Genomic DNA, 26,724 nt, shown 5'->3' on the forward strand with positions numbered 1-26,724 from the left:
CAATGCAAGGAATTAAAATAAGATGATGGATACAGATGGTGGAGGGGGAAGAAGCAGATGGTGGAGGGGGAAGAGAGGTTACACAGTCTGATGTTGTTGAACTGAATAAAATGAAACATACAGAGAGCTGCCTGAATCTACTGGAATAAGTCAATAGAAGTAAGTGAATATCCACACATAGACAAGCTTTTAGAAAATGTCTTGATTGTCTCGGGAACGTATTGGTTCCCTGCTGTGTGAGCTCAGCTTCTCAAAGGAAACCCAATGTGAATGAATCCCGCCGAATGCGCCACAGAGGCTCAACAAGGAATAGCAAAATGCATTCACCCGGCTGGGCCAGTGGCGCAATGCATAACGCGTCTGACTACGAATCAGGAGATTCCAGGTTCGACTCCTGGCTGGCTCGAAATTCGAACTTTTGGCGTGCGCTTTAACTCACTGGGTGGGACAGCTGATTCTTGATGCAGAGCAAAGTGAGCAGAACGTCTTCAATTCTCGTATCGAAAGTTGATCCGACATCTGCGGAAGATACTGGAACAACTCAGCGAGTCAGGCGGGATTTGTCGACAGGACAACACAGCTCGTCTTTCACCATCACTTTTCATTAAAACCGGGACGGGTTAGAAATGTCGGACGTTTTAACCAAGTCAAATCCCGGTGGGAGCAAACAGAATAACAGGAAAGCGCTCTGACAGGGTGCAAGTCAGGAGAGATTAAATGAGAAAAGGCCTAGGGTTCCCTGGCCACAGAGTGAGGTGAGCATCGAATGAGAGAATAATTACACCACAGTATGAGGCCATTCCAGCCGCTGTGTCTGTGCCAGCTCTCAGCAACTACCGCCCGGATACAAAGACGAAGTGGAAACAAGATTCAAACCCAAATCTGCGATGGTAGTACACACAGAATGGGGGCAGCATTTACAGTGTGAGACGGTTGCACACACTATGAGTGTGAAAGCTGTATTGAGCCCAGTGGAAAGATGCGCTGCTGTTCCTCGAGTGTTTGTTGAGCTTCTTTGGAACATTTCAGGAGGCCGAGGTCCGGAAGGTCAGCGTTAAGATGCAGCTCTCCAGTCAGTTCAATTCTCCACTTTGGCTCTGTAGATTAGATGGGTCACGTCCCTGTGAAGTTAACGCAGATCATGTTAAGTTCGATCTAATTTCTACATCTCGTGGTTTTATATGTTGAAACATCTGTTTTTGGAAGAAACAGCAGTCGACTTGTAATAAGTGGCCTAGCCTCTCAGCCTCACCATGCGAATCTGCAGCAACACAGTGAGGTTGCACATTGTACACGTCCGTTGATTGCCAGCTGTTTCTGTAGTGTAGTGGTTATCACATTCGCCTAACACGCGAAAGGTCCCCGGTTCGAAAGCGGGCAGAAACATCTCGTATTTCCAGTTTAGTCTGTTGCTGACTATTGCCGCAATCTCGTAACTGGTCTTCATCAACGAGAAATAGCAAAATGCATGCACCCGTCTGGTTGTGGTTATTTTCGAAAGCCCTGCCTTCTCAATTTAACTTCCACTTCAAGCAAAACATAACTTATCTTCAGTTCTGTAAAGTTCGATTCCTGATTGTTTTATAAGTTGAGACATCGGTTTTAAAGAAACGGCTGTCTTCTTGTAATAAGTGACATGGCCTCTCAGACGAACCATGAGAAGCTGCAGCAACACAGTGAGGTTGAACATTGCACAAGTCCATTGATTACTGCACCGCCAGCGGTTTCTGTAGTGTAGTGGTTAGCACATTCCCCTAACATGCGAAAGGTCCCCGGGGCCATACCGGGTAGAAACATCAAGTGCTTCTCATGTTGTGTGAGGAATGTTTGCACAAAGTACTTTTGTTCCCCCATCTCGTATGTTCGAGGATTATGAGGTTTAGTCTCTCATGAGCCACTGAAATAAATTCCACATTAAGTAACAAGCACTGAATTTTCGACAGGCAATGAGAAGAAAAGGACCTTCCTATTTTGGATATTCGGAGCTAGTTCATCCACAACAGAATTTCATGCATTTACAAATGCAGATAAACATACTTATTCACCATCTCAAACATGTCTAAATGAACGACAAATGCAACTTACTGCGGATGCTTCATTCTGAAACAAAAACAGAACATACTGGACAATCTCAGCAGGACTGACAGCCTCTGTGGAGCGAGATGGCAGCGGTCGTTCCGGGCCTGGGTGACTCTTTGTCAAAGCTGGAGAACTGGAAATGGGGTCAGATTCAGACTAATGTGGATGGGGCGGGGTTGGCGTGCCCTATTGGGCCTCGATAGAGTGGTCAGCAATAGGTGGAAAATGACGAAAATGTCTCGGACAGAAAGAAAAAGGGAATGTAAATGAGGCTAATCAAGGTGCTGATAGTGGCGCCTCAAGAGATCAGAATGTGTTAATCGCAGAAAGTAAGCAGTGTGTCAGCGAACAATTGGCGACAGGGATCAGATTGCTCAAGTAGGATGGTATGGGCTGGGGGAGGGGGGCAATGCTGAGGGTAAAACATATCAATGCAAGGAATTAAAATAAGATGATGGATACAGATGGTGGAGGGGGAAGAAGCAGATGGTGGAGGGGGAAGAGAGGTTACACAGTCTGATGTTGTTGAACTGAATAAAATGAAACATACAGAGAGCTGCCTGAATCTACTGGAATAAGTCAATAGAAGTAAGTGAATATCCACACATAGACAAGCTTTTAGAAAATGTCTTGATTGTCTCGGGAACGTATTGGTTCCCTGCTGTGTGAGCTCAGCTTCTCAAAGGAAACCCAATGTGAATGAATCCCGCCGAATGCGCCACAGAGGCTCAACAAGGAATAGCAAAATGCATGCACCCGGCTTGGCCAGTGGCGCAATGGATAACGCGTCTGACTACGAATCAGGAGATTCTAAGTTCGACTCCTAGCTGGCTCGGAATTCGAACTTTTGGCGTGCGCTTTAACTCACTGGGTGGGACAGCTGATTCTTGATGCAGAGCAAAGTGAGCAGAACGTCTTCAATTCTCGTATCGAAAGTTGATCCGACATCTGCGGAAGATACTGGAACAACTCAGCGAGTCAGGCGGCATTTGTCGACAGGACAACACAGCTCGTCTTTCACCATCACTTTTCATTAAAACCGGGACGGGTTAGAAATGTCGGACGTTTTAACCAAGTCAAATCCCGGTGGGAGCAAGCAGAATAACAGGAAAGCGCTCTGACAGGGTGCAAGTCAGGAGAGATTAAATGAGAAAAGGCCTAGGGTTCCCTGGCCACAGAGTGAGGTGAGCATCGAATGAGAGAATAATTACACCACAGTATGAGGCCATTCCAGCCGCTGTGTCTGTGCCAGCTCTCAGCAACTACCGCCCGGATACAAAGACGAAGTGGAAACAAGATTCAAACCCAAATCTGCGATGGTAGTACACACAGAATGGGGGCAGCATTTACGGTGTGAGACGGTTGCACACACTATGAGTGTGAAAGCTGTATTGAGCCCAGTGGAAAGATGCGCTGCTGTTCCTCGAGTGTTTGTTGAGCTTCTTTGGAACATTTCAGGAGGCCGAGGTCCGGGAGGTCAGCGTTAAGATGCAGCTCTCCAGTCAGTTCAATTCTCCACTTTGGCTCTGTGGATTAGTTGGGTCACGTCCCTGTGAAGTTAACGCAGATCATGTTAAGTTCGATCTAATTTCTACATCTCGTGGTTTTATATGTTGAAACATCTGTTTTTGAAAGAAACAGCAGTCGTCTTGTAATAAGTGGCCTAGCCTCTCAGCCTCACCATGCGAATCTGCAGCAACACAGTGAGGTTGCACATTGTACACGTCCGTTGGTTGCCAGCTGTTTCTGTAGTGTAGTGGTTATCACATTCGCCTTACACGCGAAAGGTCCCCGGTTCGAAACCGGGCCGAAACATCTCGAACTTCCAGTTTAGTCTGTTGCTGACTATTGCCGCAATCTCGTAACTGGTCTTCATCAACGAGAAATAGCAAAATGCATGCACCCGTCTGGTTGTGGTTATTTTCGAAAGCCCTGCCTTCTCAATTTAACTTCCACTTCAAGCAAAACATAACTTATCTTCAGTTCTGTAAAGTTCGATTCCTGATTGTTTTATAAGTTGAGACATCGGTTTTAAAGAAACGGCTGTCTTCTTGTAATAAGTGACATGGCCTCTCAGACGAACCATGAGAAGCTGCAGCAACACAGTGAGGTTGAACATTGCACAAGTCCATTGATTACTGCACCGCCAGCGGTTTCTGTAGTGTAGTGGTTAGCACATTCCCCTAACATGCGAAAGGTCCCCGGGGCCATACCGGGTAGAAACATCAAGTGCTTCTCATGTTGTGTGAGGAATGTTTGCACAAAGTACTTTTGTTCCCCCATCTCGTATGTTCGAGGATTATGAGGTTTAGACTCTCATGAGCCACTAAAATAAATTCCACATTAAGTCACAAGCACTGAATTTTCGACAGGCAATGAGAAGAAAAGGACCTTCCTATTTTGGATATTCGGAGCTAGTTCATCCACAACAGAATTTCATGCATTTACAAATGCAGATAAACATACTTATTCACCATCTCAAACATGTCTAAATGAACGACAAATGCAACTTACTGCGGATGCTTCATTCTGAAACAAAAACAGAACATACTGGACAATCTCAGCAGGACTGACAGCCTCTGTGGAGCGAGATGGCAGCGGTCGTTCCGGGCCTGGGTGACTCTTTGTCAAAGCTGGAGAACTGGAAATGGGGTCAGATTCAGACTAATGTGGATGGGGCGGGGTTGGCGTGCCCTATTGGGCCTCGATAGAGTGGTCAGCAATAGGTGGAAAATGACGAAAATGTCTCGGACAGAAAGAAAAAGGGAATGTAAATGAGGCTAATCAAGGTGCTGATAGTGGCGCCTCAAGAGATCAGAATGTGTTAATCGCAGAAAGTAAGCAGTGTGTCAGCGAACAATTGGCGACAGGGATCAGATTGCTCAAGTAGGATGGTATGGGCTGGGGGAGGGGGGCAATGCTGAGGGTAAAACATATCAATGCAAGGAATTAAAATAAGATGATGGATACAGATGGTGGAGGGGGAAGAAGCAGATGGTGGAGGGGGAAGAGAGGTTACACAGTCTGATGTTGTTGAACTGAATAAAATGAAACATACAGAGAGCTGCCTGAATCTACTGGAATAAGTCAATAGAAGTAAGTGAATATCCACACATAGACAAGCTTTTAGAAAATGTCTTGATTGTCTCGGGAACGTATTGGTTCCCTGCTGTGTGAGCTCAGCTTCTCAAAGGAAACCCAATGTGAATGAATCCCGCCGAATGCGCCACAGAGGCTCAACAAGGAATAGCAAAATGCATTCACCCGGCTGGGCCAGTGGCGCAATGGATAACGCGTCTGACTACGAATCAGGAGATTCCAGGTTCGACTCCTGGCTGGCTCGAAATTCGAACTTTTGGCGTGCGCTTTAACTCACTGGGTGGGACAGCTGATTCTTGATGCAGAGCAAAGTGAGCAGAACGTCTTCAATTCTCGTATCGAAAGTTGATCCGACATCTGCGGAAGATACTGGAACAACTCAGCGAGTCAGGCGGGATTTGTCGACAGGACAACACAGCTCGTCTTTCACCATCACTTTTCATTAAAACCGGGACGGGTTAGAAATGTCGGACGTTTTAACCAAGTCAAATCCCGGTGGGAGCAAACAGAATAACAGGAAAGCGCTCTGACAGGGTGCAAGTCAGGAGAGATTAAATGAGAAAAGGCCTAGGGTTCCCTGGCCACAGAGTGAGGTGAGCATCGAATGAGAGAATAATTACACCACAGTATGAGGCCATTCCAGCCGCTGTGTCTGTGCCAGCTCTCAGCAACTACCGCCCGGATACAAAGACGAAGTGGAAACAAGATTCAAACCCAAATCTGCGATGGTAGTACACACAGAATGGGGGCAGCATTTACAGTGTGAGACGGTTGCACACACTATGAGTGTGAAAGCTGTATTGAGCCCAGTGGAAAGATGCGCTGCTGTTCCTCGAGTGTTTGTTGAGCTTCTTTGGAACATTTCAGGAGGCCGAGGTCCGGAAGGTCAGCGTTAAGATGCAGCTCTCCAGTCAGTTCAATTCTCCACTTTGGCTCTGTAGATTAGATGGGTCACGTCCCTGTGAAGTTAACGCAGATCATGTTAAGTTCGATCTAATTTCTACATCTCGTGGTTTTATATGTTGAAACATCTGTTTTTGGAAGAAACAGCAGTCGACTTGTAATAAGTGGCCTAGCCTCTCAGCCTCACCATGCGAATCTGCAGCAACACAGTGAGGTTGCACATTGTACACGTCCGTTGATTGCCAGCTGTTTCTGTAGTGTAGTGGTTATCACATTCGCCTAACACGCGAAAGGTCCCCGGTTCGAAAGCGGGCAGAAACATCTCGTATTTCCAGTTTAGTCTGTTGCTGACTATTGCCGCAATCTCGTAACTGGTCTTCATCAACGAGAAATAGCAAAATGCATGCACCCGTCTGGTTGTGGTTATTTTCGAAAGCCCTGCCTTCTCAATTTAACTTCCACTTCAAGCAAAACATAACTTATCTTCAGTTCTGTAAAGTTCGATTCCTGATTGTTTTATAAGTTGAGACATCGGTTTTAAAGAAACGGCTGTCTTCTTGTAATAAGTGACATGGCCTCTCAGACGAACCATGAGAAGCTGCAGCAACACAGTGAGGTTGAACATTGCACAAGTCCATTGATTACTGCACCGCCAGCGGTTTCTGTAGTGTAGTGGTTAGCACATTCCCCTAACATGCGAAAGGTCCCCGGGGCCATACCGGGTAGAAACATCAAGTGCTTCTCATGTTGTGTGAGGAATGTTTGCACAAAGTACTTTTGTTCCCCCATCTCGTATGTTCGAGGATTATGAGGTTTAGTCTCTCATGAGCCACTGAAATAAATTCCACATTAAGTAACAAGCACTGAATTTTCGACAGGCAATGAGAAGAAAAGGACCTTCCTATTTTGGATATTCGGAGCTAGTTCATCCACAACAGAATTTCATGCATTTACAAATGCAGATAAACATACTTATTCACCATCTCAAACATGTCTAAATGAACGACAAATGCAACTTACTGCGGATGCTTCATTCTGAAACAAAAACAGAACATACTGGACAATCTCAGCAGGACTGACAGCCTCTGTGGAGCGAGATGGCAGCGGTCGTTCCGGGCCTGGGTGACTCTTTGTCAAAGCTGGAGAACTGGAAATGGGGTCAGATTCAGACTAATGTGGATGGGGCGGGGTTGGCGTGCCCTATTGGGCCTCGATAGAGTGGTCAGCAATAGGTGGAAAATGACGAAAATGTCTCGGACAGAAAGAAAAAGGGAATGTAAATGAGGCTAATCAAGGTGCTGATAGTGGCGCCTCAAGAGATCAGAATGTGTTAATCGCAGAAAGTAAGCAGTGTGTCAGCGAACAATTGGCGACAGGGATCAGATTGCTCAAGTAGGATGGTATGGGCTGGGGGAGGGGGGCAATGCTGAGGGTAAAACATATCAATGCAAGGAATTAAAATAAGATGATGGATACAGATGGTGGAGGGGGAAGAAGCAGATGGTGGAGGGGGAAGAGAGGTTACACAGTCTGATGTTGTTGAACTGAATAAAATGAAACATACAGAGAGCTGCCTGAATCTACTGGAATAAGTCAATAGAAGTAAGTGAATATCCACACATAAACAAGCTTTTAGAAAATGTCTTGATTGTCTCGGGAACGTATTGGTTCCCTGCTGTGTGAGCTCAGCTTCTCAAAGGAAACCCAATGTGAATGAATCCCGCCGAATGCGCCACAGAGGCTCAACAAGGAATAGCAAAATGCATGCACCCGGCTGGGCCAGTGGCGCAATGGATAACGCGTCTGACTACGAATCAGGAGATTCTAAGTTCGACTCCTGGCTGGCTCGGAATTCGAACTTTTGGCGTGCGCTTTAACTCACTGGGTGGGACAGCTGATTCTTGATGCAGAGCAAAGTGAGCAGAACGTCTTCAATTCTCGTATCGAAAGTTGATCCGACATCTGCGGAAGATACTGGAACAACTCAGCGAGTCAGGCGGCATTTGTCGACAGGACAACACAGCTCGTCTTTCACCATCACTTTTCATTAAAACCGGGACGGGTTAGAAATGTCGGACGTTTTAACCAAGTCAAATCCCGGTGGGAGCAAGCAGAATAACAGGAAAGCGCTCTGACAGGGTGCAAGTCAGGAGAGATTAAATGAGAAAAGGCCTAGGGTTCCCTGGCCACAGAGTGAGGTGAGCATCGAATGAGAGAATAATTACACCACAGTATGAGGCCATTCCAGCCGCTGTGTCTGTGCCAGCTCTCAACAACTACCGCCCGGATACAAAGACGAAGTGGAAACAAGATTCAAACCCAAATCTGCGATGGTAGTACACACAGAATGGGGGCAGCATTTACAGTGTGAGACGGTTGCACACACTATGAGTGTGAAAGCTGTATTGAGCCCAGTGGAAAGATGCGCTGCTGTTCCTCGAGTGTTTGTTGAGCTTCTTTGGAACATTTCAGGAGGCCGAGGTCCGGGAGGTCAGCGTTAAGATGCAGCTCTCCAGTCAGTTCAATTCTCCACTTTGGCTCTGTGGATTAGTTGGGTCACGTCCCTGTGAAGTTAACGCAGATCATGTTAAGTTCGATCTAATTTCTACATCTCGTGGTTTTATATGTTGAAACATCTGTTTTTGAAAGAAACAGCAGTCGTCTTGTAATAAGTGGCCTAGCCTCTCAGCCTCACCATGCGAATCTGCAGCAACACAGAGAGGTTGCACATTGTACACGTCCGCTGATTGCCAGCTGTTTCTGTAGTGTAGTGGTTATCACATTCGCCTTACACGCGAAAGGTCCCCGGTTCGAAACCGGGCAGAAACATCTCGTATTTTCAGTTTAGTCTGTTGCTGACTATTGCCGCAATCTCGTAACTGGTCTTCATCAACGAGGAATAGCAAAATGCATGCACCCGTCTGGTTGTGGTTATTTACGAAAGCCCTGCATTCTCAATTTAACTTCCACTTCAAGCAAAACATAACTTATCTTCAGGTCTGTAAAGTTCGATTCCTGATTGTTTTATAAGTTGAGACATCGGTTTTAAAGAAACGGCTGTCTTCTTGTAATAAGTGACATGGCCTCTCAGACGAACCATGAGAAGCTGCAGCAACACAGTGAGGTTGAACATTGCACAAGTCGATTGATTACTGCACCGCCAGCGGTTTCTGTAGTGTAGTGGTTAGCACATTCCCCTAACATGCGAAAGGTCCCCGGGGCCATACCGGGTAGAAACATCAAGTGCTTCTCATGTTGTGTGAGGAATGTTTGCTCAAAGTACTTGTGTTCCCCATCTCGTATGTTCGAGGATTATGAGGATTAGTCTCTCATGAGCCACCAAAATAAATTCCACATTAAGTCACAAGCACTGAATTTTCGACAGGCAATGAGAAGAAAAGGACCTTCTTATTTTGGATATTCGGAGCTAGTTCATCCACAACAGAATTTCATGCATTTACAAATGCAGATAAACATACTTATTCACCATCTCAAACATGTCTAAATGAACGACAAATGCAACTTACTGCGGATGCTTCATTCTGAAACAAAAACAGAACATACTGGACAATCTCAGCAGGACTGACAGCCTCTGAGGAGCGAGATGGCAGCGGTCGTTCCGGGCCTGGGTGACTCTTTGTCAAAGCTGGAGAACTGGAAATGGGGTCAGATTCAGACTAATGTGGATGGGGCGGGGTTGGCGTGCCCTATTGGGCCTCGATAGAGTGGTCAGCAATAGGTGGAAAATGACGAAAATGTCTCGGACAGAAAGAAAAAGGGAATGTAAATGAGGCTAATCAAGGTGCTGATAGTGGCGCCTCAAGGATCAGAATGTGTTAATCGCAGAAAGTAAGCAGTGTGTCAGCGAACAATTGGCGACAGGGATCAGATTGCTCAAGTAGGATGGTATGGGCTGGGGGAGGGGGGCAATGCTGAGGGTAAAACATATCAATGCAAGGAATTAAAATAAGATGATGGATACAGATGGTGGAGGGGGAAGAAGCAGATGGTGGAGGGGGAAGAGAGGTTACACAGTCTGATGTTGTTGAACTGAATAAAATGAAACATACAGAGAGCTGCCTGAATCTACTGGAATAAGTCAATAGAAGTAAGTGAATATCCACACATAGACAAGCTTTTAGAAAATGTCTTGATTGTCTCGGGAACGTATTGGTTCCCTGCTGTGTGAGCTCAGCTTCTCAAAGGAAACCCAATGTGAATGAATCCCGCCGAATGCGCCACAGAGGCTCAACAAGGAATAGCAAAATGCATGCACCCGGCTGGGCCAGTGGCGCAATGGATAACGCGTCTGACTACGAATCAGGAGATTCTAGGTTCGACTCCTGGCTGGCTCGGATTTCGAACTTTTGGCGTGCGCTTTAACTCACTGGGTGGGACAGCTGATTCTTGATGCAGAGCAAAGTGAGCAGAACGTCTTCAATTCTCGTATCGAAAGTTGATCCGACATCTGCGGAAGATACTGGAACAACTCAGCGAGTCAGGCGGCATTTGTCGACAGGACAAGAAAGCACGTCTTTCACCATCACTTTTCATTAAAACCGGGACGGGTTAGAAATGTCGGACGTTTTAACCAAGTCAAATCCCGGTGGGAGCAAACAGAATAACAGGAAAGCGCTCTGACAGGGTGCAAGTCAGGAGAGATTAAATGAGAAAAGGCCTAGGGTTCCCTGGCCACAGAGTGAGGTGAGCATCGAATGAGAGAATAATTACACCACAGTATGAGGCCATTCCAGCCGCTGTGTCTGTGCCAGCTCTCAGCAACTACCGCCCGGATACAAAGACGAAGTGGAAACAAGATTCAAACCCAAATCTGCGATGGTAGTACACACAGAATGGGGGCAGCATTTACAGTGTGAGACGGTTGCACACACTATGAGTGTGAAAGCTGTATTGAGCCCAGTGGAAAGATGCGCTGCTGTTCCTCGAGTGTTTGTTGAGCTTCTTTGGAACATTTCAGGAGGCCGAGGTCCGGGAGGTCAGCGTTAAGATGCAGCTCTCCAGTCAGTTCAATTCTCCACTTTGGCTCTGTGGATTAGTTTGGTCACGTCCCTGTGAAGTTAACGCAGATCATGTTAAGTTCGATCTAATTTCTACATCTCGTGGTTTTATATGTTGAAACATCTGTTTTTGAAAGAAACAGCAGTCGTCTTGTAATAAGTGGCCTAGCCTCTCAGCCTCACCATGCGAATCTGCAGCAACACAGTGAGGTTGCACATTGTACACGTCCGTTGATTGCCAGCTGTTTCTGTAGTGTAGTGGTTATCACATTCGCCTTACACGCGAAAGGTCCCCGGTTCGAAACCGGGCAGAAACATCTCGAACTTCCAGTTTAGTCTGTTGCTGACTATTGCCGCAATCTCGTAACTGGTCTTCATCAACGAGGAATAGCAAAATGCATGCACCCGTCTGGTTGTGGTTATTTACGAAAGCCCTGCATTCTCAATTTAACTTCCACTTCAAGCAAAACATAACTTATCTTCAGGTCTGTAAAGTTCGATTCCTGATTGTTTTATAAGTTGAGACATCGGTTTTAAAGAAACGGCTGTCTTCTTGTAATAAGTGACATGGCCTCTCAGACGAACCATGAGAAGCTGCAGCAACACAGTGAGGTTGAACATTGCACAAGTCCAATGATTACTGCACCGCCAGCGGTTTCTGTAGTGTAGTGGTTAGCACATTCCCCTAACATGCGAAAGGTCCCCGGGGCCATACCAGGTAGAAACATCAAGTGCTTCTCATGTTGTGTGAGGAATGTTTGCACAAAGTACTTTTGTTCCCCCATCTCGTATGTTCGAGGATTATGAGGTTTAGACTCTCATGAGCCACTAAAATAAATTCCACATTAAGTCACAAGCACTGAATTTTCGACAGGCAATGAGAAGAAAAGGACCTTCTTATTTTGGATATGCGGAGCTAGTTCATCCACAACAGAATTTCATGCATTTACTAATGCAGATACACCTACTTATTCACCATCTCAAACATGTCTAAATGAACGACAAATGCAACTTACTGCGGATGCTTCATTCTGAAACAAAAACAGAACATACTGGACAATCTCAGCAGGACTGACGGCCTCTGTGGAGCGAGATGGCAGCGGTCGTTCCGGGCCTGGGTGACTCTTTGTCAAAGCTGGAGAACTGGAAATGGGGTCAGATTCAGACAAATGTGGATGGGGCGGGGTTGGCGTGCCCTATTGGGCCTCGATAGAGTGGTCAGCAATAGGTGGAAAATGACGAAAATGTCTCGGACAGAAAGAAAAAGGGAATGTAAATGAGGCTAATCAAGGCTAAGAAAGTTGCTGATAGTGGCGCCTCAAGAGATCAGAATGTGTTAATAGCAGAACAAAGAAAACAGTGTGTCAGCGAACAATTGGCGACAGGGTTGCTCAAGTAGGATGGTATGGGCTGGGGGGAGGGGCGCAATGCTGAGGGTAAAACATACCAATGAAAGGAATGAAAATAACTTGATGGAAATAAACAGATGGTGGAGGGAGAAGAGAGATTCCACAGTCTGATGTTGTTGAACTGAATAAAATGAAATATACAGAGGGCTGCCTGAATCAACTGGAATTAGTCAATAGAGGTAAGTGAATGTCATACCCCTAGACCAACGAGCCCCGGGAAAGTAACAGAAGCACGCTGTTATTGCCATCGAAAGTCGATCTAACATCTGCGGAAAATACTGGAACAACTCAGCGAGTCAGGCGGAATTTGTCGACAGGACAACAAAGCTTGTCTTTCACCATCACCTTTCATTAAAACCGGGACGGGTTAGAAATGTCGGACGTTTTAACCAAGTCAAATCCTGGTGGGAGCAAACAGAACAACAGGAAAGCGCTCTGACAGGGTGCAAGTCAGGAGAGATTAAATGAGAAAAGGCCTAGGGTTCCCTGGCCACAGAGTGAGGTGAGCATCGAATGAGAGAATAATTACACCACAGTATGAGGCCATTCCAGCCGCTGTGTCTGTGCCAGCTCTCAACAACTACCGCCCGGATACAAAGAAGAAGTGGAAACAAGATTCAAACCCAAATCTGCGATGGAAGGACACACAGAATGGGGGCAGCATTTACAGTGTGCGACTGTTGCACACACTATGAGTGTGAAAGCTGTAAGAAACAGCAGTCGTCTTGTAATAAGTGGCCTCGCCTCTCAGCCTCACCATGCGAATCTGCAGCAACACAGTGAGGTTTCACATTGTACACGTCCGCTGGTTGCCAGCTGTTTCTGTAGTGTAGTGGTTATCACATTCGCCTTACACGCGAAAGGTCCCCGGTTCGAAACCGGGCAGAAACATCTCGTATTTCCAGTTTAGTCTGTTGCTGACTATTGCCGCAATCTCGTAACTGGTCTTCATCAACGAGCAATAGCAAAATGCATGCACCCGTCTGGTTGTGGTTATTTACGAAAGCCCTGCATTCTCAATTTAACTTCCACTTCAAGCAAAACATAACTTATCTTCAGGTCTGTAAAGTTCGATTCCTGATTGTTTTATAAGTTGAGACATCGGTTTTAAAGAAACGGCTGTCTTCTTGTAATAAGTGACATGGCCTCTCAGACGAACCATGAGAATCTGCAGCAACACAGTGAGGTTGAACATTGCACAAGTCCATTGATTACTGCACCGCCAGCGGTTTCTGTAGTGTAGTGGTTAGCACATTCCCCTAACATGCGAAAGGTCCCCGGGGCCATACCGGGTAGAAACATCAAGTGCTTCTCATGTTGTGTGAGGAATGTTTGCTCAAAGTACTTGTGTTCCCCATCTCGTATGTTCGAGGATTATGAGGATTAGTCTCTCATGAGCCACTAAAATAAATTCCACATTAAGTCACAAGCACTGAATTTTCGACAGGCAATGAGAAGAAAAGGACCTTCTTATTTTGGATATTCGGAGCTAGTTCATCCACAACAGAATTTCATGCATTTACAAATGCAGATAAACATACTTATTCACCATCTCAAACATGTCTAAATGAACGACAAATGCAACTTACTGCGGATGCTTCATTCTGAAACAAAAACAGAACATACTGGACAATCTCAGCAGGACTGACAGCCTCTGTGGAGCGAGATGGCAGCGGTCGTTCCGGGCCTGGGTGACTCTTTGTCAAAGCTGGCGAACTGGAAATGGGGTCAGATTCAGACTAATGTGGATGGGGCGGGGTTGGCGTGCCCTATTGGGCCTCGATAGAGTGGTCAGCAATAGGTGGAAAATGACGAAAATGTCTCGGACAGAAAGAAAAAGGGAATGTAAATGAGGCTAATCAAGGTGCTGATAGTGGCGCCTCAAGAGATCAGAATGTGTTAATCGCAGAAAGTAAGCAGTGTGTCAGCGAACAATTGGCGACAGGGATCAGATTGCTCAAGTAGGATGGTATGGGCTGGGGGAGGGGGGCAATGCTGAGGGTAAAACATATCAATGCAAGGAATTAAAATAAGATGATGGATACAGATGGTGGAGGGGGAAGAAGCAGATGGTGGAGGGGGAAGAGAGGTTACACAGTCTGATGTTGTTGAACTGAATAAAATGAAACATACAGAGAGCTGCCTGAATCTACTGGAATAAGTCAATAGAAGTAAGTGAATATCCACACATAGACAAGCTTTTAGAAAATGTCTTGATTGTCTCGGGAACGTATTGGTTCCCTGCTGTGTGAGCTCAGCTTCTCAAAGGAAACCCAATGTGAATGAATCCCGCCGAATGCGCCACAGAGGCTCAACAAGGAATAGCAAAATGCATTCACCCGGCTGGGCCAGTGGCGCAATGGATAACGCGTCTGACTACGAATCAGGAGATTCCAGGTTCGACTCCTGGCTGGCTCGAAATTCGAACTTTTGGCGTGCGCTTTAACTCACTGGGTGGGACAGCCGATTCTTGATGCAGAGCAAAGTGAGCAGAACGTCTTCAATTCTCGTATCGAAAGTTGATCCGACATCTGCGGAAGATACTGGAACAACTCAGAGAGTCAGGCGGGATTTGTCGACAGGACAACACAGCTCGTCTTTCACCATCACTTTTCATTAAAACCGGGACGGGTTAGAAATGTCGGACGTTTTAACCAAGTCAAATCCCGGTGGGAGCAAACAGAATAACAGGAAAGCGCTCTGACAGGGTGCAAGTCAGGAGAGATTAAATGAGACAAGGATTAGGGTTCCCTGGCCACAGAGTGAGGTGAGCATCGAATGAGAGAATAATTACACCACAGTATGAGGCCATTCCAGCCGCTGTGTCTGTGCCAGCTCTCAGCAACTACCGCCCGGATACAAAGACGAAGTGGAAACAAGATTCAAACCCAAATCTGCGATGGTAGTACACACAGAATGGGGGCAGCATTTACAGTGTGAGACTGTTGCACACACTATGAGTGTGAAAGCTGTATTGAGCCCAGTGGAAAGATGCGCTGCTGTTCCTCGAGTGTTTGTTGAGCTTCTTTGGAACATTTCAGGAGGCCGAGGTCCTGGAGGTCAGCGTTAAGATGCAGCTCTCCAGTCAGTTCAATTCTCCACTTTGGCTCTGTGGATTAGATGGGTCACGTCCCTGTGAAGTTAACGCAGATCATGTTAAGTTCGATCTAATTTCTACATCTCGTGGTTTTATATGTTGAAACATCTGTTTTTTAAAGAAACAGCAGTCGTCTTGTAATAAGTGGCCTAGCCTCTCAGCCTCACCATGCGAATCTGCAGCAACACAGTGAGGTTGCACATTGTACACGTCCGTTGATTGCCAGCTGTTTCTGTAGTGTAGTGGTTATCACATTCGCCTAACACGCGAAAAGTTCGAAACCGAGCAGAAACATCTCGTACTTCCAGTTTAGTCTGTTGCTGACTATTGCCGCAATCTCGTAACTGGTCTTCATCAACGAGGAATAGCAAAATGCATGCACCCGTATGGTTGTGGTTATTTTCGAAAGCCCTGCCTTCTCAATTTAACTTCCACTTCAAGCATAACTTATCTTCAGGTCTGTAAAGTTCGATTCCTGATTGTTTTATAAGTTGAGACATCGGTTTTAAAGAAACGGCTGTCTTCTTGTAATAAGTGACATGGCCTCTCAGACGAACCATGAGAATCTGCAGCAACACAGTGAGGTTGAACATTGCACAAGTCCATTGATTACTGCACCGCCAGCGGTTTCTGTAGTGTAGTGGTTAGCACATTCCCCTAACATGCGAAAGGTCCCCGGGGCCATACCGGGTAGAAACATCAAGTGCTTCTCATGTTGTGTGAGGAATGTTTGCTCAAAGTACTTGTGTTCCCCATCTCGTATGTTCGAGGATTATGAGGATTAGTCTCTCATGAGCCACTAAAATAAATTCCACATTAAGTCACAAGCACTGAATTTTCGACAGGCAATGAGAAGAAAAGGACCTTCTTATTTTGGATATTCGGAGCTAGTTCATCCACAACAGAATTTCATGGATTTACAAATGCAGATAAACATACTTATTCACCATCTCAAACATGTCTAAATGAACGACAAATGCAACTTACTGCGGATGCTTCATTCTGAAACAAAAACAGAACATACTGGACAATCTCAGCAGGACTGACAGCCTCTGTGGAGCGAGATGGCAGCGGTCGTTCCGGGCCTGGGTGACTCTTTGTCAAAGCTGGAGAACTGGAAATGGGGTCAGATTCAGACTAATGTGGATGGGGCGGGGTTGGCGTGCCCTATTGGGCCTCGATAGAGTGGTCAGCAATAGGTGGAAAATGACGAAAATGTCTCGGACAGAAAGAAAAAGGGAATGTAAATGAGGCTAATCAAGGTGCTGATAGTGGCGCCTCAAGAGATCAGAATGTGTTAATCGCAGAAAGTAAGCAGTGTGTCAGCGAACAATTGGCGACAGGGATCAGATTGCTCAAGTAGGATGGTATGGGCTGGGGGAGGGGGGCAATGCTGAGGGTAAAACATATCAATGCAAGGAATTAAAATAAGATGATGGATACAGATGGTGGAGGGGGAAGAAGCAGATGGTGGAGGGGGAAGAGAGGTTACACAGTCTGATGTTGTTGAACTGAATAAAATGAAACATACAGAGAGCTGCCTGAATCTACTGGAATAAGTCAATAGAAGTAAGTGAATATCCACACATAGACAAGCTTTTAGAAAATGTCTTGATTGTCTCGGGAACGTATTGGTTCCCTGCTGTGTGAGCTCAGCTTCTCAAAGGAAACCCAATGTGAATGAATCCCGCCGAATGCGCCACAGAGGCTCAACAAGGAATAGCAAAATGCATTCACCCGGCTGGGCCAGTGGCGCAATGGATAACGCGTCTGACTACGAATCAGGAGATTCCAGGTTCGACTCCTGGCTGGCTCGAAATTCGAACTTTTGGCGTGCGCTTTAACTCACTGGGTGGGACAGCCGATTCTTGATGCAGAGCAAAGTGAGCAGAACGTCTTCAATTCTCGTATCGAAAGTTGATCCGACATCTGCGGAAGATACTGGAACAACTCAGAGAGTCAGGCGGGATTTGTCGACAGGACAACACAGCTCGTCTTTCACCATCACTTTTCATTAAAACCGGGACGGGTTAGAAATGTCGGACGTTTTAACCAAGTCAAATCCCGGTGGGAGCAAACAGAATAACAGGAAAGCGCTCTGACAGGGTGCAAGTCAGGAGAGATTAAATGAGACAAGGATTAGGGTTCCCTGGCCACAGAGTGAGGTGAGCATCGAATGAGAGAATAATTACACCACAGTATGAGGCCATTCCAGCCGCTGTGTCTGTGCCAGCTCTCAGCAACTACCGCCCGGATACAAAGACGAAGTGGAAACAAGATTCAAACCCAAATCTGCGATGGTAGTACACACAGAATGGGGGCAGCATTTACAGTGTGAGACGGTTGCACACACTATGAGTGTGAAAGCTGTATTGAGCCCAGTGGAAAGATGCGCTGCTGTTCCTCGAGTGTTTGTTGAGCTTCTTTGGAACATTTCAGGAGGCCGAGGTCCGGGAGGTCAGCGTTAAGATGCAGCTCTCCAGTCAGTTCAATTCTCCACTTTGGCTCTGTGGATTAGTTTGGTCACGTCCCTGTGAAGTTAACGCAGATCATGTTAAGTTCGATCTAATTTCTACATCTCGTGGTTTTATATGTTGAAACATCTGTTTTTGAAAGAAACAGCAGTCGTCTTGTAATAAGTGGCCTAGCCTCTCAGCCTCACCATGCGAATCTGCAGCAACACAGTGAGGTTGCACATTGTACACGTCCGTTGATTGCCAGCTGTTTTTGTAGTGTAGTGGTTATCACATTCGCCTTACACGCGAAAGGTCCCCGGTTCGAAACCGGGCAGAAACATCTCGAACTTCCAGTTTAGTCTGTTGCTGACTATTGCCGCAATCTCGTAACTGGTCTTCATCAACGAGGAATAGCAAAATGCATGCACCCGTCTGGTTGTGGTTATTTACGAAAGCCCTGCATTCTCAATTTAACTTCCACTTCAAGCAAAACATAACTTATCTTCAGGTCTGTAAAGTTCGATTCCTGATTGTTTTATAAGTTGAGACATCGGTTTTAAAGAAACGGCTGTCTTCTTGTAATAAGTGACATGGCCTCTCAGACGAACCATGAGAAGCTGCAGCAACACAGTGAGGTTGAACATTGCACAAGTCCAATGATTACTGCACCGCCAGCGGTTTCTGTAGTGTAGTGGTTAGCACATTCCCCTAACATGCGAAAGGTCCCCGGGGCCATACCAGGTAGAAACATCAAGTGCTTCTCATGTTGTGTGAGGAATGTTTGCACAAAGTACTTTTGTTCCCCCATCTCGTATGTTCGAGGATTATGAGGTTTAGACTCTCATGAGCCACTAAAATAAATTCCACATTAAGTCACAAGCACTGAATTTTCGACAGGCAATGAGAAGAAAAGGACCTTCTTATTTTGGATATGCGGAGCTAGTTCATCCACAACAGAATTTCATGCATTTACTAATGCAGATACACCTACTTATTCACCATCTCAAACATGTCTCAATGAACGACAAATGCAACTTACTGCGGATGCTTCATTCTGAAACAAAAACAGAACATACTGGACAATCTCAGCAGGACTGACGGCCTCTGTGGAGCGAGATGGCAGCGGTCGTTCCGGGCCTGGGTGACTCTTTGTCAAAGCTGGAGAACTGGAAATGGGGTCAGATTCAGACAAATGTGGATGGGGCGGGGTTGGCGTGCCCTATTGGGCCTCGATAGAGTGGTCAGCAATAGGTGGAAAATGACGAAAATGTCTCGGACAGAAAGAAAAAGGGAATGTAAATGAGGCTAATCAAGGCTAAGAAAGTTGCTGATAGTGGCGCCTCAAGAGATCAGAATGTGTTAATAGCAGAACAAAGAAAACAGTGTGTCAGCGAACAATTGGCGACAGGGTTGCTCAAGTAGGATGGTATGGGCTGGGGGGAGGGGCGCAATGCTGAGGGTAAAACATACCAATGAAAGGAATGAAAATAACTTGATGGAAATAAACAGATGGTGGAGGGAGAAGAGAGATTCCACAGTCTGATGTTGTTGAACTGAATAAAATGAAATATACAGAGGGCTGCCTGAATCAACTGGAATTAGTCAATAGAGGTAAGTGAATGTCATACCCCGAGACCAACGAGCCCCGGGAAAGTAACAGAAGCACGCTGTTATTGCCATCGAAAGTCGATCTAACATCTGCGGAAAATACTGGAACAACTCAGCGAGTCAGGCGGAATTTGTCGACAGGACAACAAAGCTTGTCTTTCACCATCACCTTTCATTAAAACCGGGACGGGTTAGAAATGTCGGACGTTTTAACCAAGTCAAATCCTGGTGGGAGCAAACAGAACAACAGGAAAGCGCTCTGACAGGGTGCAAGTCAGGAGAGATTAAATGAGAAAAGGCCAAGGGTTCCCTGGCCACAGAGTGAGGTGAGCATCGAATGAGAGAATAATTACACCACAGTATGAGGCCATTCCAGCCGCTGTGTCTGTGCCAGCTCTCAACAACTACCGCCCGGATACAAAGAAGAAGTGGAAACAAGATTCAAACCCAAATCTGCGATGGAAGGACACACAGAATGGGGGCAGCATTTACAGTGTGCGACTGTTGCACACACTATGAGTGTGAAAGCTGTAAGAAACAGCAGTCGTCTTGTAATAAGTGGCCTCGCCTCTCAGCCTCACCATGCGAATCTGCAGCAACACAGTGAGGTTTCACATTGTACACGTCCGCTGGTTGCCAGCTGTTTCTGTAGTGTAGTGGTTATCACATTCGCCTTACACGCGAAAGGTCCCCGGTTCGAAACCGGGCAGAAACATCTCGTATTTCCAGTTTAGTCTGTTGCTGACTATTGCCGCAATCTCGTAACTGGTCTTCATCAACGAGCAATAGCAAAATGCATGCACCCGTCTGGTTGTGGTTATTTACGAAAGCCCTGCATTCTCAATTTAACTTCCACTTCAAGCAAAACATAACTTATCTTCAGGTCTGTAAAGTTCGATTCCTGATTGTTTTATAAGTTGAGACATCGGTTTTAAAGAAACGGCTGTCTTCTTGTAATAAGTGACATGGCCTCTCAGACGAACCATGAGAAGCTGCAGCAACACAGTGAGGTTGAACATTGCACAAGTCCATTGATTACTGCACCGCCAGCGGTTTCTGTAGTGTAGTGGTTAGCACATTCCCCTAACATGCGAAAGGTCCCCGGGGCCATACCGGGTAGAAACATCAAGTGCTTCTCATGTTGTGTGAGGAATGTTTGCTCAAAGTACTTGTGTTCCCCATCTCGTATGTTCGAGGATTATGAGGATTAGTCTCTCATGAGCCACTAAAATAAATTCCACATTAAGTCACAAGCACTGAATTTTCGACAGGCAATGAGAAGAAAAGGACCTTCTTATTTTGGATATTCGGAGCTAGTTCATCCACAACAGAATTTCATGCATTTACAAATGCAGATAAACATACTTATTCACCATCTCAAACATGTCTAAATGAACGACAAATGCAACTTACTGCGGATGCTTCATTCTGAAACAAAAACAGAACATACTGGACAATCTCAGCAGGACTGACAGCCTCTGTGGAGCGAGATGGCAGCGGTCGTTCCGGGCCTGGGTGACTCTTTGTCAAAGCTGGCGAACTGGAAATGGGGTCAGATTCAGACTAATGTGGATGGGGCGGGGTTGGCGTGCCCTATTGGGCCTCGATAGAGTGGTCAGCAATAGGTGGAAAATGACGAAAATGTCTCGGACAGAAAGAAAAAGGGAATGTAAATGAGGCTAATCAAGGTGCTGATAGTGGCGCCTCAAGAGATCAGAATGTGTTAATCGCAGAAAGTAAGCAGTGTGTCAGCGAACAATTGGCGACAGGGATCAGATTGCTCAAGTAGGATGGTATGGGCTGGGGGAGGGGGGCAATGCTGAGGGTAAAACATATCAATGCAAGGAATTAAAATAAGATGATGGATACAGATGGTGGAGGGGGAAGAAGCAGATGGTGGAGGGGGAAGAGAGGTTACACAGTCTGATGTTGTTGAACTGAATAAAATGAAACATGCAGAGAGCTGCCTGAATCTACTGGAATAAGTCAATAGAAGTAAGTGAATATCCACACAGAGACAAGCTTTTAGAAAATGTCTTGATTGTCTCGGGAACGTATTGGTTCCCTGCTGTGTGAGCTCAGCTTCTCAAAGGAAACCCAATGTGAATGAATCCCGCCGAATGCGCCACAGAGGCTCAACAAGGAATAGCAAAATGCATGCACCCGGCTGGGCCAGTGGCGCAATGGATAACGCGTCTGACTACGAATCAGGAGTTTCTAGGTTCGACTCCTGGCTGGCTCGGAATTCGAACTTTTGGCGTGCGCTTTAACTCACTGGGTGGGACAGCTGATTCTTGATGCAGAGCAAAGTGAGCAGAACGTCTTCAATTCTCGGATCGAAAGTTGATCCGACATCTGCGGAAGATACTGGAACAACTCAGCGAGTCAGGCGGCATTTGTCGACAGGACAACAAAGCACGTCTTTCACCATCACCTTTCATTAAAACCGGGGCGGGTTAGAAATGTCGGACGTTTTAACCAAGTCAAATCCTGGTGGGAGCAAACAGAACAACAGGAAAGCGCTCTGACAGGGTGCAAGCCAGGAGAGATTAAATGAGAAAAGGCCAAGGGTTCCCTGGCCACAGAGTGAGGTGAGAATCGAATGAGAGAATAATTACACCACAGTATAAGGCCATTCCAGCCGCTGTGTCTGTGCCAGCTCTCAACAACTACCGCCCGGATACAAAGAACAAGTGGAAACAAGATTCAAACCCAAATCTGCGATGGAAGTACACACAGAGTGGGGGCAGCATTTACAGTGTGAGACTGTTGCACACACTATGAGTGTGAAAGCTGTATTGAGCCCAGTGGAAAGATGCGCTGCTGTTCCTCGAGTGTTTGTTGAGCTTCTTTGGAACATTTCAGGAGGCCGAGGTCCTGGAGGTCAGCGTTAAGATGCAGCTCTCCAGTCAGTTCAATTCTCCACTTTGGCTCTGTGGATTAGATGGGTCACGTCCCTGTGAAGTTAACGCAGATCATGTTAAGTTCGATCTAATTTCTACATCTCGTGGTTTTATATGTTGAAACATCTGTTTTTTAAAGAAACAGCAGTCGTCTTGTAATAAGTGGCCTAGCCTCTCAGCCTCACCATGCGAATCTGCAGCAACACAGTGAGGTTGCACATTGTACACGTCCGTTGATTGCCAGCTGTTTCTGTAGTGTAGTGGTTATCACATTCGCCTAACACGCGAAAAGTTCGAAACCGAGCAGAAACATCTCGTACTTCCAGTTTAGTCTGTTGCTGACTATTGCCGCAATCTCGTAACTGGTCTTCATCAACGAGGAATAGCAAAATGCATGCACCCGTATGGTTGTGGTTATTTTCGAAAGCCCTGCCTTCTCAATTTAACTTCCACTTCAAGCATAACTTATCTTCAGGTCTGTAAAGTTCGATTCCTGATTGTTTTATAAGTTGAGACATCGGTTTTAAAGAAACGGCTGTCTTCTTGTAATAAGTGACATGGCCTCTCAGACGAACCATGAGAATCTGCAGCAACACAGTGAGGTTGAACATTGCACAAGTCCATTGATTACTGCACCGCCAGCGGTTTCTGTAGTGTAGTGGTTAGCACATTCCCCTAACATGCGAAAGGTCCCCGGGGCCATACCGGGTAGAAACATCAAGTGCTTCTCATGTTGTGTGAGGAATGTTTGCTCAAAGTACTTGTGTTCCCCATCTCGTATGTTCGAGGATTATGAGGATTAGTCTCTCATGAGCCACTAAAATAAATTCCACATTAAGTCACAAGCACTGAATTTTCGACAGGCAATGAGAAGAAAAGGACCTTCTTATTTTGGATATTCGGAGCTAGTTCATCCACAACAGAATTTCATGCATTTACAAATGCAGATAAACATACTTATTCACCATCTCAAACATGTCTAAATGAACGACAAATGCAACTTACTGCGGATGCTTCATTCTGAAACAAAAACAGAACATACTGGACAATCTCAGCAGGACTGACAGCCTCTGTGGAGCGAGATGGCAGCGGTCGTTCCGGGCCTGGGTGACTCTTTGTCAAAGCTGGCGAACTGGAAATGGGGTCAGATTCAGACTAATGTGGATGGGGCGGGGTTGGCGTGCCCTATTGGGCCTCGATAGAGTGGTCAGCAATAGGTGGAAAATGACGAAAATGTCTCGGACAGAAAGAAAAAGGGAATGTAAATGAGGCTAATCAAGGTGCTGATAGTGGCGCCTCAAGAGATCAGAATGTGTTAATCGCAGAAAGTAAGCAGTGTGTCAGCGAACAATTGGCGACAGGGATCAGATTGCTCAAGTAGGATGGTATGGGCTGGGGGAGGGGGGCAATGCTGAGGGTAAAACATATCAATGCAAGGAATTAAAATAAGATGATGGATACAGATGGTGGAGGGGGAAGAAGCAGATGGTGGAGGGGGAAGAGAGGTTACACAGTCTGATGTTGTTGAACTGAATAAAATGAAACATGCAGAGAGCTGCCTGAATCTACTGGAATAAGTCAATAGAAGTAAGTGAATATCCACACATAGACAAGCTTTTAGAAAATGTCTTGATTGTCTCGGGAACGTATTGGTTCCCTGCTGTGTGAGCTCAGCTTCTCAAAGGAAACCCAATGTGAATGAATCCCGCCGAATGCGCCACAGAGGCTCAACAAGGAATAGCAAAATGCATGCACCCGGCTGGGCCAGTGGCGCAATGGATAACGCGTCTGACTACGAATCAGGAGATTCTAGGTTCGACTCCTGGCTGGCTCGGAATTCGAACTTTTGGCGTGCGCTTTAACTCACTGGGTGGGACAGCTGATTCTTGATGCAGAGCAAAGTGAGCAGAACGTCTTCAATTCTCGGATCGAAAGTTGATCCGACATCTGCGGATGATACTGGAACAACTCAGCGAGTCAGGCGGCATTTGTCGACAGGACAACAAAGCACGTCTTTCACCATCACCTTTCATTAAAACCGGGGCGGGTTAGAAATGTCGGACGTTTTAACCAAGTCAAATCCTGGTGGGAGCAAACAGAACAACAGGAAAGCGCTCTGACAGGGTGCAAGCCAGGAGAGATTAAATGAGAAAAGGCCAAGGGTTCCCTGGCCACAGAGTGAGGTGAGAATCGAATGAGAGAATAATTACACCACAGTATAAGGCCATTCCAGCCGCTGTGTCTGTGCCAGCTCTCAACAACTACCGCCCGGATACAAAGAACAAGTGGAAACAAGATTCAAACCCAAATCTGCGATGGAAGTACACACAGAGCGGGGGCAGCATTTACAGTGTGAGACTGTTGCACACACTATGAGTGTGAAAGCTGTATTGAGCCCAGTGGAAAGATGCGCTGCTGTTCCTCGAGTGTTTGTTGAGCTTCTTTGGAACATTTCAGGAGGCCGAGGTCCTGGAGGTCAGCGTTAAGATGCAGCTCTCCAGTCAGTTCAATTCTCCACTTTGGCTCTTTGGATTAGATGGGTCACGTCCCTGTGAAGTTAACGCAGATCATGTTAAGTTCGATCTAATTTCTACATCTCGTGGTTTTATATGTTGAAACATCTGTTTTTTAAAGAAACAGCAGTCGTCTTGTAATAAGTGGCCTAGCCTCTCAGCCTCACCATGCGAATCTGCAGCAACACAGTGAGGTTGCACATTGTACACGTCCGTTGATTGCCAGCTGTTTCTGTAGTGTAGTGGTTATCACATTCGCCTAACACGCGAAAAGTTCGAAACCGAGCAGAAACATCTCGTACTTCCAGTTTAGTCTGTTGCTGACTATTGCCGCAATCTCGTAACTGGTCTTCATCAACGAGGAATAGCAAAATGCATGCACCCGTATGGTTGTGGTTATTTTCGAAAGCCCTGCCTTCTCAATTTAACTTCCACTTCAAGCATAACTTATCTTCAGGTCTGTAAAGTTCGATTCCTGATTGTTTTATAAGTTGAGACATCGGTTTTAAAGAAACGGCTGTCTTCTTGTAATAAGTGACATGGCCTCTCAGACGAACCATGAGAATCTGCAGCAACACAGTGAGGTTGAACATTGCACAAGTCCATTGATTACTGCACCGCCAGCGGTTTCTGTAGTGTAGTGGTTAGCACATTCCCCTAACATGCGAAAGGTCCCCGGGGCCATACCGGGTAGAAACATCAAGTGCTTCTCATGTTGTGTGAGGAATGTTTTCACAAAGTACTTGTGTTCCCCATCTCGTATGTTCGAGGATTATGAGGATTAGTCTCTCATGAACCACTAAAATAAATTCCACATTAAGTCACAAGCACTGAATTTTCGACAGGCAATGAGAAGAAAAGGACCTTCTTATTTTGGATATTCGGAGCTAGTTCATCCACAACAGAATTTCATGCATTTACAAATGCAGATAAACATACTTATTCACCATCTCAAACATGTCTAAATGAACGACAAATGCAACTTACTGCGGATGCTTCATTCTGAAACAAAAACAGAACATACTGGACAATCTCAGCAGGACTGACAGCCTCTGTGGAGCGAGATGGCAGCGGTCGGTCCGGGTCTGGGTGACTCTTTGTCAAAGCTGGAGAACTGGAAATGGGGTCAGATTCAGACTAATGTGGATGGGGCGGGGTTGGCGTGCCCTATTGGGCCTCGATAGAGTGGTCAGCAATAGGTGGAAAATGACGAAAATGTCTCGGACAGAAAGAAAAAGGGAATGTAAATGAGGCTAATCAAGGTGCTGATAGTGGCGCCTCAAGAGATCAGAATGTGTTAATCGCAGAAAGTAAGCAGTGTGTCAGCGAACAATTGGCGACAGGGATCAGATTGCTCAAGTAGGATGGTATGGGCTGGGGGAGGGGGGCAATGCTGAGGGTAAAACATATCAATGCAAGGAATTAAAATAAGATGATGGATACAGATGGTGGAGGGGGAAGAAGCAGATGGTGGAGGGGGAAGAGAGGTTACACAGTCTGATGTTGTTGAACTGAATAAAATGAAACATACAGAGAGCTGCCTGAATCTACTGGAATAAGTCAATAGAAGTAAGTGAATATCCACACATAGACAAGCTTTTAGAAAATGTCTTGATTGTCTCGGGAACGTATTGGTTCC

General features: G+C 46.0%; 16 non-coding genes across 16 annotated transcripts; all 16 read left to right on the forward strand.

Moving 5' to 3' along the window:
* Nucleotides 1–333: 333 nt before the first annotated feature.
* On the forward strand, nucleotides 334–406 carry trnar-acg (transfer RNA arginine (anticodon ACG)). The gene has a single exon. It is a non-coding gene; the product is annotated as a tRNA-Arg (tRNA).
* Nucleotides 407–1,313: 907 nt separating this feature from the next.
* On the forward strand, nucleotides 1,314–1,386 carry trnav-aac (transfer RNA valine (anticodon AAC)). The gene has a single exon. It is a non-coding gene; the product is annotated as a tRNA-Val (tRNA).
* A 2,435-nt stretch (nucleotides 1,387–3,821) lies between these two features.
* trnav-uac (transfer RNA valine (anticodon UAC)) lies at nucleotides 3,822–3,894 on the forward strand. The gene has a single exon. It is a non-coding gene; the product is annotated as a tRNA-Val (tRNA).
* A 1,455-nt stretch (nucleotides 3,895–5,349) lies between these two features.
* trnar-acg (transfer RNA arginine (anticodon ACG)) lies at nucleotides 5,350–5,422 on the forward strand. Its single transcript has one exon. It is a non-coding gene; the product is annotated as a tRNA-Arg (tRNA).
* A 907-nt stretch (nucleotides 5,423–6,329) lies between these two features.
* Nucleotides 6,330–6,402, forward strand: trnav-aac (transfer RNA valine (anticodon AAC)). Its single transcript has one exon. It is a non-coding gene; the product is annotated as a tRNA-Val (tRNA).
* Nucleotides 6,403–7,857: 1,455 nt separating this feature from the next.
* On the forward strand, nucleotides 7,858–7,930 carry trnar-acg (transfer RNA arginine (anticodon ACG)). The gene has a single exon. It is a non-coding gene; the product is annotated as a tRNA-Arg (tRNA).
* Nucleotides 7,931–8,837: 907 nt separating this feature from the next.
* On the forward strand, nucleotides 8,838–8,910 carry trnav-uac (transfer RNA valine (anticodon UAC)). The gene has a single exon. It is a non-coding gene; the product is annotated as a tRNA-Val (tRNA).
* Nucleotides 8,911–10,363: 1,453 nt separating this feature from the next.
* On the forward strand, nucleotides 10,364–10,436 carry trnar-acg (transfer RNA arginine (anticodon ACG)). The gene has a single exon. It is a non-coding gene; the product is annotated as a tRNA-Arg (tRNA).
* Nucleotides 10,437–11,343: 907 nt separating this feature from the next.
* trnav-uac (transfer RNA valine (anticodon UAC)) lies at nucleotides 11,344–11,416 on the forward strand. Its single transcript has one exon. It is a non-coding gene; the product is annotated as a tRNA-Val (tRNA).
* Nucleotides 11,417–13,326: 1,910 nt separating this feature from the next.
* trnav-uac (transfer RNA valine (anticodon UAC)) lies at nucleotides 13,327–13,399 on the forward strand. The gene has a single exon. It is a non-coding gene; the product is annotated as a tRNA-Val (tRNA).
* A 1,454-nt stretch (nucleotides 13,400–14,853) lies between these two features.
* trnar-acg (transfer RNA arginine (anticodon ACG)) lies at nucleotides 14,854–14,926 on the forward strand. Its single transcript has one exon. It is a non-coding gene; the product is annotated as a tRNA-Arg (tRNA).
* A 2,422-nt stretch (nucleotides 14,927–17,348) lies between these two features.
* trnar-acg (transfer RNA arginine (anticodon ACG)) lies at nucleotides 17,349–17,421 on the forward strand. Its single transcript has one exon. It is a non-coding gene; the product is annotated as a tRNA-Arg (tRNA).
* Nucleotides 17,422–18,328: 907 nt separating this feature from the next.
* trnav-uac (transfer RNA valine (anticodon UAC)) lies at nucleotides 18,329–18,401 on the forward strand. Its single transcript has one exon. It is a non-coding gene; the product is annotated as a tRNA-Val (tRNA).
* Nucleotides 18,402–20,311: 1,910 nt separating this feature from the next.
* trnav-uac (transfer RNA valine (anticodon UAC)) lies at nucleotides 20,312–20,384 on the forward strand. Its single transcript has one exon. It is a non-coding gene; the product is annotated as a tRNA-Val (tRNA).
* A 1,454-nt stretch (nucleotides 20,385–21,838) lies between these two features.
* Nucleotides 21,839–21,911, forward strand: trnar-acg (transfer RNA arginine (anticodon ACG)). The gene has a single exon. It is a non-coding gene; the product is annotated as a tRNA-Arg (tRNA).
* Nucleotides 21,912–24,333: 2,422 nt separating this feature from the next.
* trnar-acg (transfer RNA arginine (anticodon ACG)) lies at nucleotides 24,334–24,406 on the forward strand. Its single transcript has one exon. It is a non-coding gene; the product is annotated as a tRNA-Arg (tRNA).
* The last annotated feature ends 2,318 nt before the right edge of the window (nucleotides 24,407–26,724 follow it).

This window comes from Scyliorhinus torazame, chromosome 5 (genome assembly GCF_047496885.1).
Source record: "Scyliorhinus torazame isolate Kashiwa2021f chromosome 5, sScyTor2.1, whole genome shotgun sequence".
NCBI lineage: Eukaryota > Metazoa > Chordata > Chondrichthyes > Carcharhiniformes > Scyliorhinidae > Scyliorhinus > Scyliorhinus torazame.